Below are 15,307 nucleotides of genomic sequence, written 5' to 3' on the forward strand. Positions count from 1 at the left end.
GCAGGTGAAGAGGAAATCAGCTACCAAATACTTAAAATCAATGTGTAGGAGAGCTTATCAGTTTAGAATGAGTGCGAGAACCTAGACACAAGGAGAGTTCACGCTGACTCACAAGTTCTATTCCACAGGTCTCCAGAGGTGTTCCTCTGTAAGACTGGTTGCAGGGCTGAAGGCAGCACAAGAGACCCCTTGGTGAAACCAGTGTGCAGGTGTTCAGTTAGTGATTGGTTGTCATTGGGGCAAAGTTGCAAATTTTGCACTCATTTCCTTGGAAACATGTCTCACATAAAACACAGTTCTAACCCACCGGGGGAGGGGCAGTACCCCTTCCGACGCATAGGGCCCAGGGAAAGGTCCTCTACTTACGTGAAAGTGATGATGTAAAAGCTCTTTTTCCCGAGGAAAATTAGGAAATTCTCCTATCCCTGGAACCCAGGAAAAAATATCCTCTCCTTCTGGGAGAAGGGGATCTGCCTCTGAGAAAGGTGAAAGAAAAACTCCTGGACCCTGGTTCCTGGACTGATACAAAGCAGAGTTCAGCTACTACTGGGAGATGGGTAGGAAACTCTTTCTTGTCCAAGAGTTGACACTGATAGAAAAAAAAAAAACCATGGAGGGGAGCAGGAATGCTGAAAAATTGTGGCTCCAAGGCCAGGCATATAGGGCCTGCCTAAGACAGAGGCATGAAGTTTATTCACAATAATTAATCATAGTAATGACATTCTACGTTATGATCCTTTTCTAATCACTTAATTCACATGATGCTATATGGCCAAGGTGTAAGCCTTGATTGTGATTTTCAGAATCCATTAGACATGCAGAAATTACATTCAGAGTCCATAATCACACTGACCCACCTTCAGTCATCTTATTTACATTCCACTCTACCCTATACAACACAAGCTCTAACAAGCCTTCTAGATATTAAACATCACACCTTCTGTGAGGAGGTCTTTCCTTATCACTCTAGGCTGAATTACTTTTTCCCTTTATTCTAGAAAATGATAATGTTTATGACATTGCCCTAGAATGACCTTAATTTTGCAAAGCTAAGGCTGATCCCAAGCCTATACATATACAAGCTCTAGTATTCAAATGTAGTATTCAAATACTATCTCACCACAAAAACACTCAGTACCTTCTGCCTCTTGTAAAATTCTTATCCCCATCGAACTTTTCTGGAACCACAAGTAAGCTGAGAAATAAAGACAAAATATATTTATGTTAAGTGTTTTCACTTTGATTTCTTTGGGATCATAAAATAAGCTGGGCTTCCTTTTGTATCTGGTTTTCACTGCTCTAGGCAAGCTGAAATGAAATTACTTTGTCCAAATAAATAATGCTGCCAACTTACAAAATGAGTATATACTTTTTATACTATTTGGATATTGATATCCCTATCCAGAAAACTGCCTACTATAGCATGACAACAAGATATATGGAAACAAAAAGTCTGAAAACAGATTGCTTGGAACAAAAGCAAAGGTTGTTGGCTCAGACTGCTGGGTATTTTATTTAGACCAATGTTTCACAAACTCTGTCTGTGTTTGTCAAGCTGATAATAGGTTTCCCCTGAAATGAATAATTTCTTGGTAAAATGCATTGGGGAAATGATGCACAGTGTGATTTACAGCACAAATTAACAATTTCAAAGTTCTTGAGAAGTCCTATGGAAAAGAAATCCATTATTCTTAAATACCTATTTAAACATCTCTCAGATCACTAACATTTTCAGATCAGTTTGGGAACTTTTGACTTCGACTATTTTCACAACTCTTCCTAGGGCATGTTTTCCTTTTATAAATCAATACTGTGTCTTTTTGGTTGCATAGTACTGAATCCACTGTAGCTAATGCAAAGAGAAAGAAATTTACTAATGTGTGTTAAATGACTTACAGAAATCTGGGAATAAATTATGTAACAGACTTTAGGCTGAACTTTTAACAATGACTCCCAAAGCTTCAGCATAGAACTGTGCCTCAGGACTTCCCTGGTAGTCCAGTGGTTAGGGCTCCACGCTTCCACTGCAGGGGGCATGGGTTCGATCGCTGGTTGGGGAACTAATATCCCACATGCAAAAAAAAAACCCCAAAACTGTACCTCTACATGCTGCTGCTGCCATAATGATCAGGAATCTTCCTGTTGAATCAAGAAGATGCTGCTACAGCCAATTCTGTAACCTCTCTGCTCTGCTGTGAGTCACATCAGCAGAACAAATCCCTCACACCTGGCCTTTATTATATTAACCCAATTTATTTTTTATTTTTTTAACATCTTTATTGGAATATAATTGCTTTGCAATTGTGTTAGTTGCTGCTGTATAACAAAGTGAATCCGCTATACGTATACATATATCCCCATATCCCCTTCCTCTTGTGGCTCCCTCCCACCCTCCCATCCCACCCCTCTAGGTGGTCACAGAGCACCGAGCTGATTTCCCTGTGCTATGCGGCTGCTTCCCACTAGCTATCTATTTTACATTTGGTAGTGTATATATGTCCATGCCACTCTCTCACTTCGTCCCAACTTACCCTTCCCCCTCCCTGTGTCCTCAAGTCCATTCTCTACGTCTGCGTGTCTTTATTCCTGTCCTGCCCCTAGGTTCTTCAGAACCAATTTTTAATTTTTTTTAGATTCCATATATATGTGTTTAAATGCTCCTTTCTTAAAGTTTTGTTTTTTTCTAAGTCCCCAAACTAAATTAGACCTCACTGTTATTCTCTCTCATAGCATATTATATCTTTCTACCATAGCTCTTATTTTAGTACATAACTACTTAGGTATTTAATTACTATCTCTTCTACTAAAGTACTGTGGGAATAGGAACCATATCTGTTTTGCATCCCTTAAAGAAATGCCTAACTCACACTAAGTCAATGCATACGTTTGAATCATTTTGAATGGGTGGAAGGATGGCTGGATGGATAAGAGTGACTGAGTACCTAAAAGGGCAGATGAGCAGAGAGCCTTAAATCTTGGGACATGACTAAGAAAAACAGGGTGATAGATTTAGCTGGCCATATCTTTTCCCAAGATGACTGGTTCTAGAATTTCTTTTATGGAAGTGTCTGTGCTCTGGTGAGTGGTGGAGAGGGTGAGGGATTGCACTCTGGCCAATATGTGTAATCTGCAAGGCAACTCTTACCATGCCTCACATATAGTAGGTGCTTAATATATCGTTGTTATGGAAGGAATGCCAGTGCATACATGTAAAAGACTGAGCACTCTGCAGACGCATTTTGCCCTATAGGTGTTACTGTTAATTATCAGAATCTATTTTAATTTAATTAAGTTATATAAACATTTTTGATACCCTTGCATTTTGTTTAACTACAAAAGTCCCTAGAGTAGGCAGGAGACCTTGAAACCTGAAAGGCTCTGTCTCCTCCAATCTTTATTTAATCAGAAGCAACCTAGATTCCATGTTAGTGTAACGCTGTACAGAATAAAATGACTATGATAGAAGTACTTTCAACTAGGGCCATAACATTAACTCGTAAAAAAAAAAAAAAGCGCTTCAAAGCTTCAAAAAAATGAGGGCATGAAATATTTTTAGTTGTCTTTATTCTTTATTTGAGCTCCAGATTTTAATTCCATGTGCTAACTTGGTAACTTTTAGCTTCTTAGAAACATGTAAGGAGCAGAAACTTCAAAGCTGTAAATCCACTTCCTGAAAAGCAAATTTGGAAACAAGATCTATACAAAGATGAACATTACATACAATGCAAGAGTTTGGTATATTTATTTTTTTCAGCTTCATGTATGATGAAAAAAAATCTATGTATCTGAAATACACAAAACATGGTAAAGACCACTTAATTTGCTGTGGACCCTCAATTTCTGAATCTTTTGTCAAGTTTCCCTCCTGCTTACGTGCATAATTGGCCACATGTTTCTCTCTATTTGCTTAAACCAGATGTCCATGGGGCTTTCTTGCAGTATTTAGGAAAGAGGAATGCTTACAGAATTGTATTTGGCTCTATCAAGCAATGTTTTGGTGGAAAATGACCAACAAGTTTAATTTCTCTCAACTGGGAATCATTCTGCCTCACTTCCTGGGAAGGAAAGCTATAAAACAAAAAAGGAGTTATGAACTGGGCTCTTAATGGTAACTGGGAAACACACAAAATTTTAACTTCAATTTTATTCTACTTTGTAATAATAATCCTTTGTATTTGTGTAACATGATGGAGTTCATATAGTACTTCCATATTTACTGAGATGTATTTTGTGCTTGCTTATACAGGATTCTTTCTCGTTAAAAAAGAATTTCTGTGTGTTTCTACACATTAGCTGAAGTCTTTTCACCATCTCCTTTTGGGATGAGAATCTCAGAACTTTTCTGATGAGAACACATTTATTGGATCTGTGCCATGAATACATGTGCTCAGTACAATTAAGAATTCGCGAGCACACACACACACACACACACACACACACACTCTCTCTCTCTTAAGAAAAAACATCTGCTCCTGATCCAGAATTCAATACAAAGAGAGGACAAGTGCATAGACACCCACAATAAAAGGGAAATGTGGTAATATGTGAAAGGATTGATAAAATAAAAATGCCAAAGAAGTTCTGAGCAGAATAGATGTTATCATTTAGGATTCTTGAGTATCTATTATACATTAGATACTTTGCACTTTTATATACTAAGTTTGAATAGTTACCATTATTATGTAAAACAACTCTTATTTCCATTTTGACAATGAATGAAAAAGGTCCTCAAAGTTCTTGAGTTCACAATCTAAGATTAAAATCAATAAATGGAAGATCTAGAATCAAAAAGCATGTCTACGGCCCAGGTATTTGGTTATTATGGAAAAGCTTCCCAGAGAAGTGTCCTTTGAACCAAGCTGAGCCTTGAAGAGTGAATAGGATTTTGAATAGGCAAAGAAAATGTCAGAGGAAACCAACTACCTGAGCACAAGTGTAAATAAGACCACAGGCAGCTGGAATGGATCTCAGCAGAGGGAGTGAACTCAAGCATAAAGGGGAGTTCTTGGCACAGAGCTGAGAGTTGATGGGGGAACCTGAACGCTAGTGTACAACTGAGAATTATGCCAAGAATAAGACAAAAAGGAAGACTGGGCACTAAGTGTGAAGGAAATTAAGAAGGTGGGGGCATGAACCGACTTTCAGGAGGAGAAATGAAAGATGTCATTATATGAACTGATCTTGAAAAATTCCCATATCTCTGTTTTTATCTTATATTCAAAAATATTCTGGTACCTGACTTTTGCCTTGTGTGTCAGAGACTGAAAATGGTCACCAGTAGCTTTATTATCCTCATCTCCAGGACATACAACTTCTTTATTCGCTTCCCCTGGCAATTAGATTAAAACCAATGATAAAGTTCTGGCCAGTGAAGTTTGAGTGGAAACGATGAGCAGTACTTCCAGGCCTGGCTCATTAAATCCTTCCATGTCTAATCCTAGCATTTTTACTGCATCCATTGGATGAATGAAGAGAACTTCAAAGGCCTGCAGGAGAGACAAGATAAAAGGATCTTGGGTACCTTCGTGACTGTGTGGAGCAGAGACCATCCATTGACCTGCACTTCAATGTCAAGCGAGAAACAAACTCTATTTTGAGGTAAGTCACTGGAATTTGGGGATTGTTTCTTTCAGCAGTTATCCCACCCTGATATGCCAGGCTGAATAATTTGTGATGAACATTATCTCTGACTTGGACCCCGATTGTCCACTGCTATTCCCAACAGACTGAACAGTGTTGGAGAAATTGCACAGCCTTGTTGAATAATGCCTCAACAGGGCTCCCAGTGTTGCCATGGAATCCTTCTGTGTTCTACTGGTCATGAACTGTTCTCATTCCTTTCATGGCTTAATTTAAAGTTTCATCTTTCTCCTTAGGATTTTCCTGCTCCTACTCTCAGCAGATGAATTAGCTGTCTCATCTTTAGTTAAGTGCTTATTCAAGACTCATAACCATTTTTGTTTTTTCATGTTAACTTAAGCAGTTCTTTATGTATTAGAGATATAAGACCATTATGGATACTAGGTATAAAATGGCTAAGATTTTAAAAGACCAACTAAACCAAAAGTTGACAAAGATATGGAAAAACTGGAACTCTCATATACTCTTCGTGGGAATGTAGAATGGTACAATCACTTTGTAAAACTGTTTGGCAATGTTTTTAAAAGTTCATCTATCATATAATCCAGAAATTCTACTCCTGGGTAGTTACTCAGAGGTCCAAGAGGGAATCTCCAATAGTATTATAGCCAAAAAGAGGTCTTCCACTGTGGATTTTCTGTGGTTTGTGGTGTGGAGTGACACGTAAACATTTTTCTCTATTTTTCCCTTGAAACCTTCAGTAAGGTCTGTGTCAGTCACTAGTTATTGTGTGTAAGTTGTTTTTTTTTTTTTAAAAAAGACTGCTGATAATTTGGTTGGAATAACAACATCTCTTGACCCCTTACCTTGGTTCAGGTACCACACTATGCACATTCACATATGTTATCTTTTTCAAATCTTACAGTCATCTTGAACGGTAATTATTATTCCCCTTCTAGAGATTAAAAAACATGTGCCCCATAGTAAAACCAAAATGAAACAGATAACAGAAAACTTGCTAAGAATAACATACTGGAAGATCCCAACACTTGCCCTCCACCCTCCAATTAAAGATAAAGCTGCTTATTTTTACCTCTGCTTGGAACTTTGACCATATTTTTATTTCTATTTTTGACCAGTCAGTCTCCAGTTAAGTATTAGTGAGAACTTACTGTGGGCTAGGCTTGAGGTAAAAAAAAGGGGTGGGGGTGGGGTGGGGAATAGACATGGTACCTACATTCAGTGCTTTAAAGAAGACAGGGACTAAAAAGATATTCCCTGGATGACTGTAGTGAAAGTCAAGACAGAGTCCAAAGAAACACAGACAAAGGGTATTGACGGTGTGATAGAAGCAAGTCTTTCCAGAGGAAGTGACACTTGAGCTGAGTCATAAAGATATGCAGATGCAGAAGAAAGGTAAGGGAAAGGGGCACCGAGCCACTTCTACTAGAGGGACTAGATGGTACAAAGGCATTGAAATGAGGAATCACAAAATCATCAGAGAATAGCAGGTAGCTCAGAATGGCTGGAGCATGCAGCAGAGATCAATGCCTGGGGCCCAGGGATGAGCGTGGGGTGTAACAACAGACGGTGCGACTTCCTGAGAAACTACTCTCATGCCTAGCAACCAACTGAACCCCAAATTGCACTCAGTCTCCTGGACTTTACCCACAGGAATTTTCCAACCATTTTTTTCCCTCTAAGATATACAATATGGAACTCAGTACTCTGTTTTTCGTTTCTTTTTAATATGCTTATACTCCTTTTAAACCAGAGGACAGATGATTTCATGGGGCAGGACTTATGTGGACAAGGATTGGTAATATAACTGATTTTGTCCACAATTCTGCAGGTTCTTTAATGTGATTTGATCACCTTCTCCAGGGATGAGCAGGCCCTAGAGGCTCTAGAGGACAAACCTCACCCTAAAAATACTTAACTACTGGGCTTCCCTGGTGGCGCAGTGGTTGAGAGTCCGCTTGCTGATGCAGGGGACGCAGGTTCACGCCCCGGTCCGGGAGGATCCCACATGCCGAGGAGCGGCTGGGCCCCGTGACCCGTGGCCGCTGAGCCTGCGCGTCCGGAGCCTGTGCTCCGCAACGGGAGAGGCCACAGCGGTGAGAGGCCCGCGTACCGCAAAAAAAAAAAAAAAAAGTAAAAATACTTAACTACTGAACCGACAAATTAAATGGTAATTTATTCATTTATAGCATAGGAATGCCTCTCCATTAGCCAGAATGCCAGATCTGGACATGCTGAGTAAAGGGAATATCATTTAGTGAAGAACCACCCATTAATGGGCACTTCCTTGTATTACTTCAATTACTTGTCACCACAACTCTGTGATGTAGTTCTTACTTCATCCCAGTTTTATAAATGAAGAATTTAAATGAGAAACTTTAAACGATCTACCTTGATCTCATAGCTAACAAGTTTTGGAGCTTAGTTTCAAATCTAATGCTTTGATTTCTACCCCATGCAATGGGCAGGGTGTACCCACACTGCCTGGAAAAAAAAGTGATGATGATGATGGCGATTTAACTAAAATGATTATAATTTATTGGATGTTTACTTTGTGCCGAATACTTTCACATGCATTATTTTATGTAACCATAACGACTCTATTAAGTGAGAAACTATTTCCATTTTAGCAATGAGGAAACTAATGTTCAAAGGTTTAAATAACTTTTCTAACCTTCAAACCTGGTTAGTTGGTGGGGCAGATATTCAAACCAGGTCTCCCTGCCCACAAAGTACTTTTTACTGACAGTCAAATACTGGTAAGACTATTTGGTGAATGAGAGTCAGATTGAAGAGAATTTGTTACTTGATAGAACATTCCATCTAGGGTGTGGTAGAGGATAGAAAACCACTGAAGTTCTCCTAGTAGGGACTGATCATGTGTCTTCATAACTTGTAGCAATAGACATTGAATATTTAATCCTATTATTTTTTTGTTTTTGTTAATAATTCTTATTAGTCACAAAAAACTTCTGTCACTATCCTTATTCATGATAGAGTAAACATTATTATGTTCATTTTATATTGTCTCACCTTTTTCTGAGGATAAATTTTAGGAATTGAAAAAGAAATGAAGTGCCTCAAACCTGAGGAAAAGCATAATTACTTTTTGATTAACATACTTGAGCAATCTTTCATTACTAATTGGTAGTATATCTGATTAATTCCCAGGTCAGTGAAATTAGAGTTTAGCCTACAAAAATGGATATACGTATGATAGTTTTACAAATTTAAACCCTTTAAACAATCTTGGGACTAGATCAATAAACTTTTTTTAGAATTCCTTTCTAGCATCTAGACTAACAATCTCATCAAGACAGTGTTTTTGTTTTGTTTTATTTCTATCAATATAAAGATTCTCTTTGTGGAAGCAAGATTTGAACAGGCTTTCTTTGAAGTTAGTACCCATGTGGCAAGTTTCAAATAAACCTAGACCTTTGCTCAAAATCAATGCATCTGAGAACTTTCCTTTAACATTCCTTTGTCTCTTGAACCTGGACTCCTTGAGGAAGGGTTTGTTTCTTTCCACTATAGCCCAGTCATCTGGTATGAGGTTAAGTACAAAAGAACGTGCCGTCTAAATGTCAGTTGAATAAATGAATATTTGAATGAATCTACCAACTGTGGACTTTGTTTTATTTTTACGTTGCTTACTTTTTTGGAAAGATATCCCAGGTGAGCTTTCTCATCCACTTATTTTTATTCCTTTGCAAAAAGTGTCCTTTGGGACCTCTTTGCCAGATCTCGAAGGTGTGCCCTATCCCGTCTGGCTTGGCGTTTTCTAGGCTCTGGTATTTCCTCACCAGTCTGGGACGCTGTACCTCCCCCCACTGCCAACCCCACCCCCAATCAATTCACATCATTTTTGACAATAGAATTTCCAAACCCCCTTCCACTATGCATGATTTTCTTTTCCCCTTAAACTTGAAAAGGATGGTGAAAATTTAGGCAACTTAGAGAATATTTAAAACAAAAGAGAAGTAGTGGAAGGTTGAGAAAAGGTCACTATAGTTAGTGAGAAGAGTGTGACTCATTAAAAAACAAAGCCGCATTAACTGACAATGAAACAAATCGGGAGAAAAATCATGAGACCATTTTGGATGGCTGACTGAGACAATACCAGAGATACAAGTGATGAGAATAGGAGGTTAATCAGAAAAGACTACTCTTGAGGTGAAGAAATTTACAAGAAATTTACCTCCCTCCTGGAGGGAGGTCTGTGCCTGCTGCGCCCTGGCTGGCTCTGTGACTTATGTGCACATGACCCTCATTTTTTAAATAAGGATATTGGACCAAATGATATATCAGATCCTTTCCAATTCTAACATTTTATTGAGGGCTAGAATTTTCTAGCAGATTAAATGGATTCTTATGTTTTAAGTCCCCATGCCTATTTAGTCTCACATAATTTGATTGCTCTTTGTATTTTCTTCCTCATTTAATCCACATTTATTGAGTGGCTGCTTGATATTTGAACAGTGTTTTAGGCAGTGGGCATACAAAATGGGGAAGATAAAATTACTGCCATCTTCCACCTCACAGGCTGGGTGGCCACAGCTTTATAAACAGCAACAAGGCAACTGGAGCAGAAGCAATGGCTCGGGGAGGGAAGCCAGGATGGAGACAAAATGAAAAAGACAAGGGCAAGAGAAAACATTTTACAATATCCTGAGATACAAATAAGTCCACCACTTAAAAAAAAAAAACAACAGTAAAGATCGGTTATGATTTTTACTTTTACTCCTTCATTTTATGAGGATGGTTAGTGCTGACTGTATGACCGTAGCTACTTAGAAGGTTAATGAGAGATTCACTGGACTTTCCACACCACCTATGAAGGGGATGGTTGATTTTTGTTTTATTGGTGTGGTCACTACCAAGCCCGGCCTATAGATCTGTGTTAACTGCACAATTGCTGCTTGAAGATCTTACAGGTTGCTCAGTGATTCCTCATAGAGCTTGATGCTGACATGAGAATTAGAATTGCAGATGGCAACCCTGAGAATAGAAGAGCCTAGAACAGGTTGGGGCCCTGCAAGTGGGCATAAGTGTATGAAGCAGGTGGGCACATGCCACTAGCTAGTCATGTGGTTAGCAATTAACCAGAAAGAGCGTGCTTTACCCCAAAATCTTCAAATCCTTCTTTCTCTTCCCACCTCCCCCCTTTGAACTGTATGCTTGAAAACAGCACAGGCAGTCTAAGTCTCCGTTTGAGACCTCTGATCGCTAAGAGACTTCTCCCCTGCACTGTGACTTTTGATCTCCTGTGCCTGGTCCGGTGCCTGGCACACTGTCATATTTGATCAAAGAAGCCATTTTTGTTGTCATTGTTGTTGTTGCTTACTTGTGTTTATCCCTCCTTGTTGGACAAAGGTATTTAAGTTGGTCAAATGTTAAATATTATTAGGATGATTATTAGAAACAATGCTGGGGATTTAGAGCCAAATTTATGTAATTAGTCGAACGGGTTTTTAAAGATTTTTGAATTAAAATAGTACATATAGAATACAGATATACATAAAAAATTCATACAGAAAAATGCATGTAGCTACACAAACTGAGCATGCTGACATCAAGAAACACAACGTCACCAGCATCATGCACTGAGGAGCTTAGAGCTCTTCTCTGAAGATGATTTTTAACACCAGTTGGCAGTGTCCGCCTTCTAGAATCATCTAATTTTTAGATACGAATTATTTTACTTATCTTCTCCATCAGACTGTGAAAAACATTAGTCCGGGACTGGTCTTTTTCTCTTTGTATCCATGTTACTATTTTAGCAGCTCATAGTAGGTTTCCATAGGAGTTTGCTGAGCTGTGAGTCAACTGAAAGTACCCTGAGCTGAGACATCTAATGAGGAGCCCCAGAAAAATCCTGTTTCCAGGTCACTTCTCAGTTTCTGATTTTATTTCTCAGATTTAGCTCTTTAGATGTACTTAGAGCTCCCAGAAAAGAGGCATATTCTAAATTTAGTCTCTCTGGTTGAACATTAAAATATTGGAGTGGAGGAGTGACGGTAGCAAAAGGGGTTAGTTAGCATTTTGTATACATTAGATAACACAGCTGCTTCCAGTTCAATGGCCAACACCAGAAGTTCTCTAGAAATATGTTCCATGGAAATTCCCATTTCTGCTTGCTTAAGTAGGTTGTTGAGACTTTGGTGAGTAAGCAAGTTGCATCACTGGGGAAAAAAAGGAGACAAGTACCAAAGAAGAAATTACACTCAAGTGCTTGCTGGTTTGCCAAATAGCTCTGGGAAAAGCAGGGCAGGATCAGAGGTTTCTGGCAAGTAGCCCCTCTATTCATGTCCCTGTCTTTCTTTGACTGGATTATAGCACAAATTTTGGTACATAGCTGTTTCCTTTGCAGACCTCTGATTAGTTCGAATTATCCTTATGCTAGTTCTGTGTTGAAATGCTCCTGAGCCCCAACTGAAAGAGATCAGACTCTTTTACAAGATGGGGATCCAGCCAGCTGTGAAGACAGGGTGCACTAGTCAGTCTGGAAACATCTGTAGGAGTAACCAGATGTTTTAATAAGAGGAGAATCACAGGCTGAGTGAATGACTGAAAAGGCTAAAAGAGTGGATGACTCACCTCTGAGCAGATGAGAACACGGATGCTTGTGGATTTTCCCACTTTTTAAACATTGTGGTTGGATTAGGTGTCTGAAATCATCTCCCTCATGCCCTATATTTTTTGAAAGCTTTTTTTTTGCGGTAGGGATTAAATTTCTTGATTCATGGGCCCTACTCAAGAATGACCATCTTTGCCTAGCAGATTTCTGGTGCCTGGATTGGAAGAATCAGAGCAAGGCCATCCCTCTATGTAGGCTGATGCTGTGGTGGTGTGATTTCAAGGATACCAGGAAAGCCGTCACTGACATTTCTCTCTCCCTGAAGTTCATAATCTCACCATGAAGGATTCCTTCTTTCATCAAAAATCAATCAATATCTCAAACTTGGTTTTGAAATGCAAATCCTGGTATAAGGATTAAAAAGTAAAATTCTGTCTGAATCTCTTAGGAAGCAAATAAAGGGCCTGGGGAAAAGCTGGAGTGATGTGTGTCATTGTTTCTTGAGAATGCAGCCCACTGGGGTCTTCTCTGATCCCAGATTTTGAAATTCTAGCAGCGAGCAGAAAAAGAAAGGCATTTGAGGTAGATAGGAAGAAGTAAAAAGGGCTCAGAAAGTGAAGGAGGTAAATAAAGAAGGTCAACTTTGGATTTTGAACTGATGATTTGACCTTTTTGAGCCTCAGTTTCTTCATCTGTAAACTAGAACCAATAACATTTTTCGGAGAGTCTTGGTCAATGATCAGAACAGACTCTTTCTTTTGCCAGACTAATTAGCTAACTAATGTAAAATTTGGAATTTCAAGAGATGTATATCATCAAAGGAATCTTTTCAGATATCTCTTATGTTTGTTTCTTGGCCCTCCTCTGGTGAGAATTCTTTTTTTTTTTTCAAAGGTGTATTGAAATGATATTCTTCTTATCTTAAGTTAGGGACTGGGGACTAAAGTCTGCCCAGTTGATAATTCATGGACATGATTTTCTTTCCTTGTTAATTATCTAAGTAATTTTGGGGCGATGGCTTTTTTGATACTGTACCCTAGATTATTCCCACTCATGACAATTGATCAAACCCAAAGTTTTCCCAAAAAAGGAGGATGGTTTCATGTCAAGTGTCCATCAGTCTTGGCCCTACAGGCCTCTAGGAACAGCTCAGGGTCATGCGCGTTGCAGCTCCAGGTTGAGGAGAAGAGTGAACATTATACTATGTGTGAAGTGCCTAGCAGAGAGACTACATCCACTATGTATTCAGAACAATTTACATAATCAACAATTTTGAGAGCTGCTGTCCTAGATTTTTTGGCACCGCTGTATTTTATGCTATGAAATTGATTGTCCCCCTTCACTGACTGAATAAATAAAACATGAGCTGACAGAAAATTCAAATTTCAAGACATTATATTTGTTTCTATGAGCACCCAGAAGTGCTGTTACTACTGAATTATTATTAGTACATTGGATATTAATTTGTTAACTCCCAGCTTAAAACAAAACAAAGCAAAACTGAGTGATTCAATGACGGGGGACATTGGGATATCATAAATTTTTTTCTCATTACTGGTTGGCATGGATTCAACTCCATGTACTAATTTAGACTTTTTCTGAAGCCATTTTTCAGTCTATACCACCTCTTGAAGTAATGACTTTCAGAAGCTTGCTTCCTAGTATGTGGAATACGTCTTCTCTTCTTCTTCCTCCTTCTCTTCTTCCTCTTCCCCCTCTTCCCCCTCCCTCTTTTTCTTCTTCTTGTCGTAAAACTAACTCTCAAGCTTAAAGCAGCATTTCCTAGAGCTGATAGCTTAAAATTTCCGAATCATGTTTACCCATGAATACAATCAGATTTGGGGAGTATCCTTTAGCATTTTGGTTATCATCATCTCCAAGCTATTCACAAATATTTCATTTCTTGTCCTTTCTGTCATATAGAAGAATTATACTCCTAACCTACTTTAATATTGGGCATAGCCATGTGATTTACTTTCCCCAATGAAATCTGAATGAAAGTGGCATATGGCCACTTCTGAGCAGAAATTTTAAGAGCCGTGCTCAAGTTGCCCCATCTTATTCCCTGCCAGAGTAATCGTTGAAGATTAAACCCTCATCAGTGTGGGCCCCTGAGTGACTGGTATGAATGGTGCTGACAGGCACTGGAAATGTACAGTGAAAAAAGAAATAAGTCAGCTGTTAAGCCATGGAGATTCAGAGTTTGGTTGTTACTGAAGCATAATCTAGCCGATTGTAATAAAATATAATCACATGATAGATTCCTAGTCTTCTGAAAAAGTTAGTTTCTAATGATAGTCTTCAAGTCAATGCAAACACATGCCATATGTTGATTATAAAATCTTCTTATACTCGTGGCTGGTGAAATCCTGGCTTGAATCCCTTTACTATTTACCACCGCCATCAGAACCAGCATTACCAATGATATACTTAGCAGTAAATTACAGACTCTTAAAGTTAAGGGATAAAATGTTATCTTTCCAACAGTCTTATTTCAGAAATGAGAAAACTCAGATTTTCCAAAGATAAGAGATTTATCTGGGAGCATCCAGGTAGGTTTCCTTTTAATTTTAACTTCGAAATATTTTTCTAGATCCTTGTACTTTGTAACTCACTCCATTCATTCCATTTTTAAAGTTAAATTTTAAAAAGTGAATATTTTCTGGTTAATGGAAGAATCAAGATTAACCTTAATAATTTTTGCTAGAGATCAGTGATATTTCTAAGTGTGTTACTTTTCTGGAGCTGCTATAACAAAATACCACACAGACTGGGTGACTTAAGCAGAAATTCATTCTCTGATAGTTGTGGAGGTTGGAAGTCCTCAAGCTGTCGGCAGGATTGGTTTCTTCTGAAGCCCCTCTCCTTGGCGTGCAGATGGTTGTTTGTGTGTGTGTCCTCACACGGTCTTTCCTCTGTGCATGTGTGCCCCTGGTGTCTCTTTGTGTGTCCTGGTTTCTTATAAGGACAACAGTCAGCTGGATTATGACCCACCCTGAAAGCCTCTCTTTACCTTAATCAGTTCTTTAAAGGTCCTATCTCCACATACAGTCACATTTTGAGGTACTGGGGGTAACAGCTTCAACATATCAGTTGGGGAGTGGGACAAAGTTCAACCGATAACACTAA

General features: G+C 38.8%; 1 long non-coding RNA gene across 1 annotated transcript in view; it reads left to right on the forward strand.

Moving 5' to 3' along the window:
• LOC138842799 (uncharacterized) overlaps positions 1–15,307 on the forward strand; it is an 89,519-nt gene that overhangs the window by 42,014 nt on the left and 32,198 nt on the right. The window contains exon 2 of the long non-coding RNA XR_011377678.1: positions 5,442–5,598. This is a non-coding gene — a long non-coding RNA (uncharacterized lncRNA). The remainder of the gene's footprint in view (positions 1–5,441; positions 5,599–15,307) is intronic.

Source organism: Globicephala melas, chromosome 8 (assembly GCF_963455315.2).
Source record: "Globicephala melas chromosome 8, mGloMel1.2, whole genome shotgun sequence".
NCBI lineage: Eukaryota > Metazoa > Chordata > Mammalia > Artiodactyla > Delphinidae > Globicephala > Globicephala melas.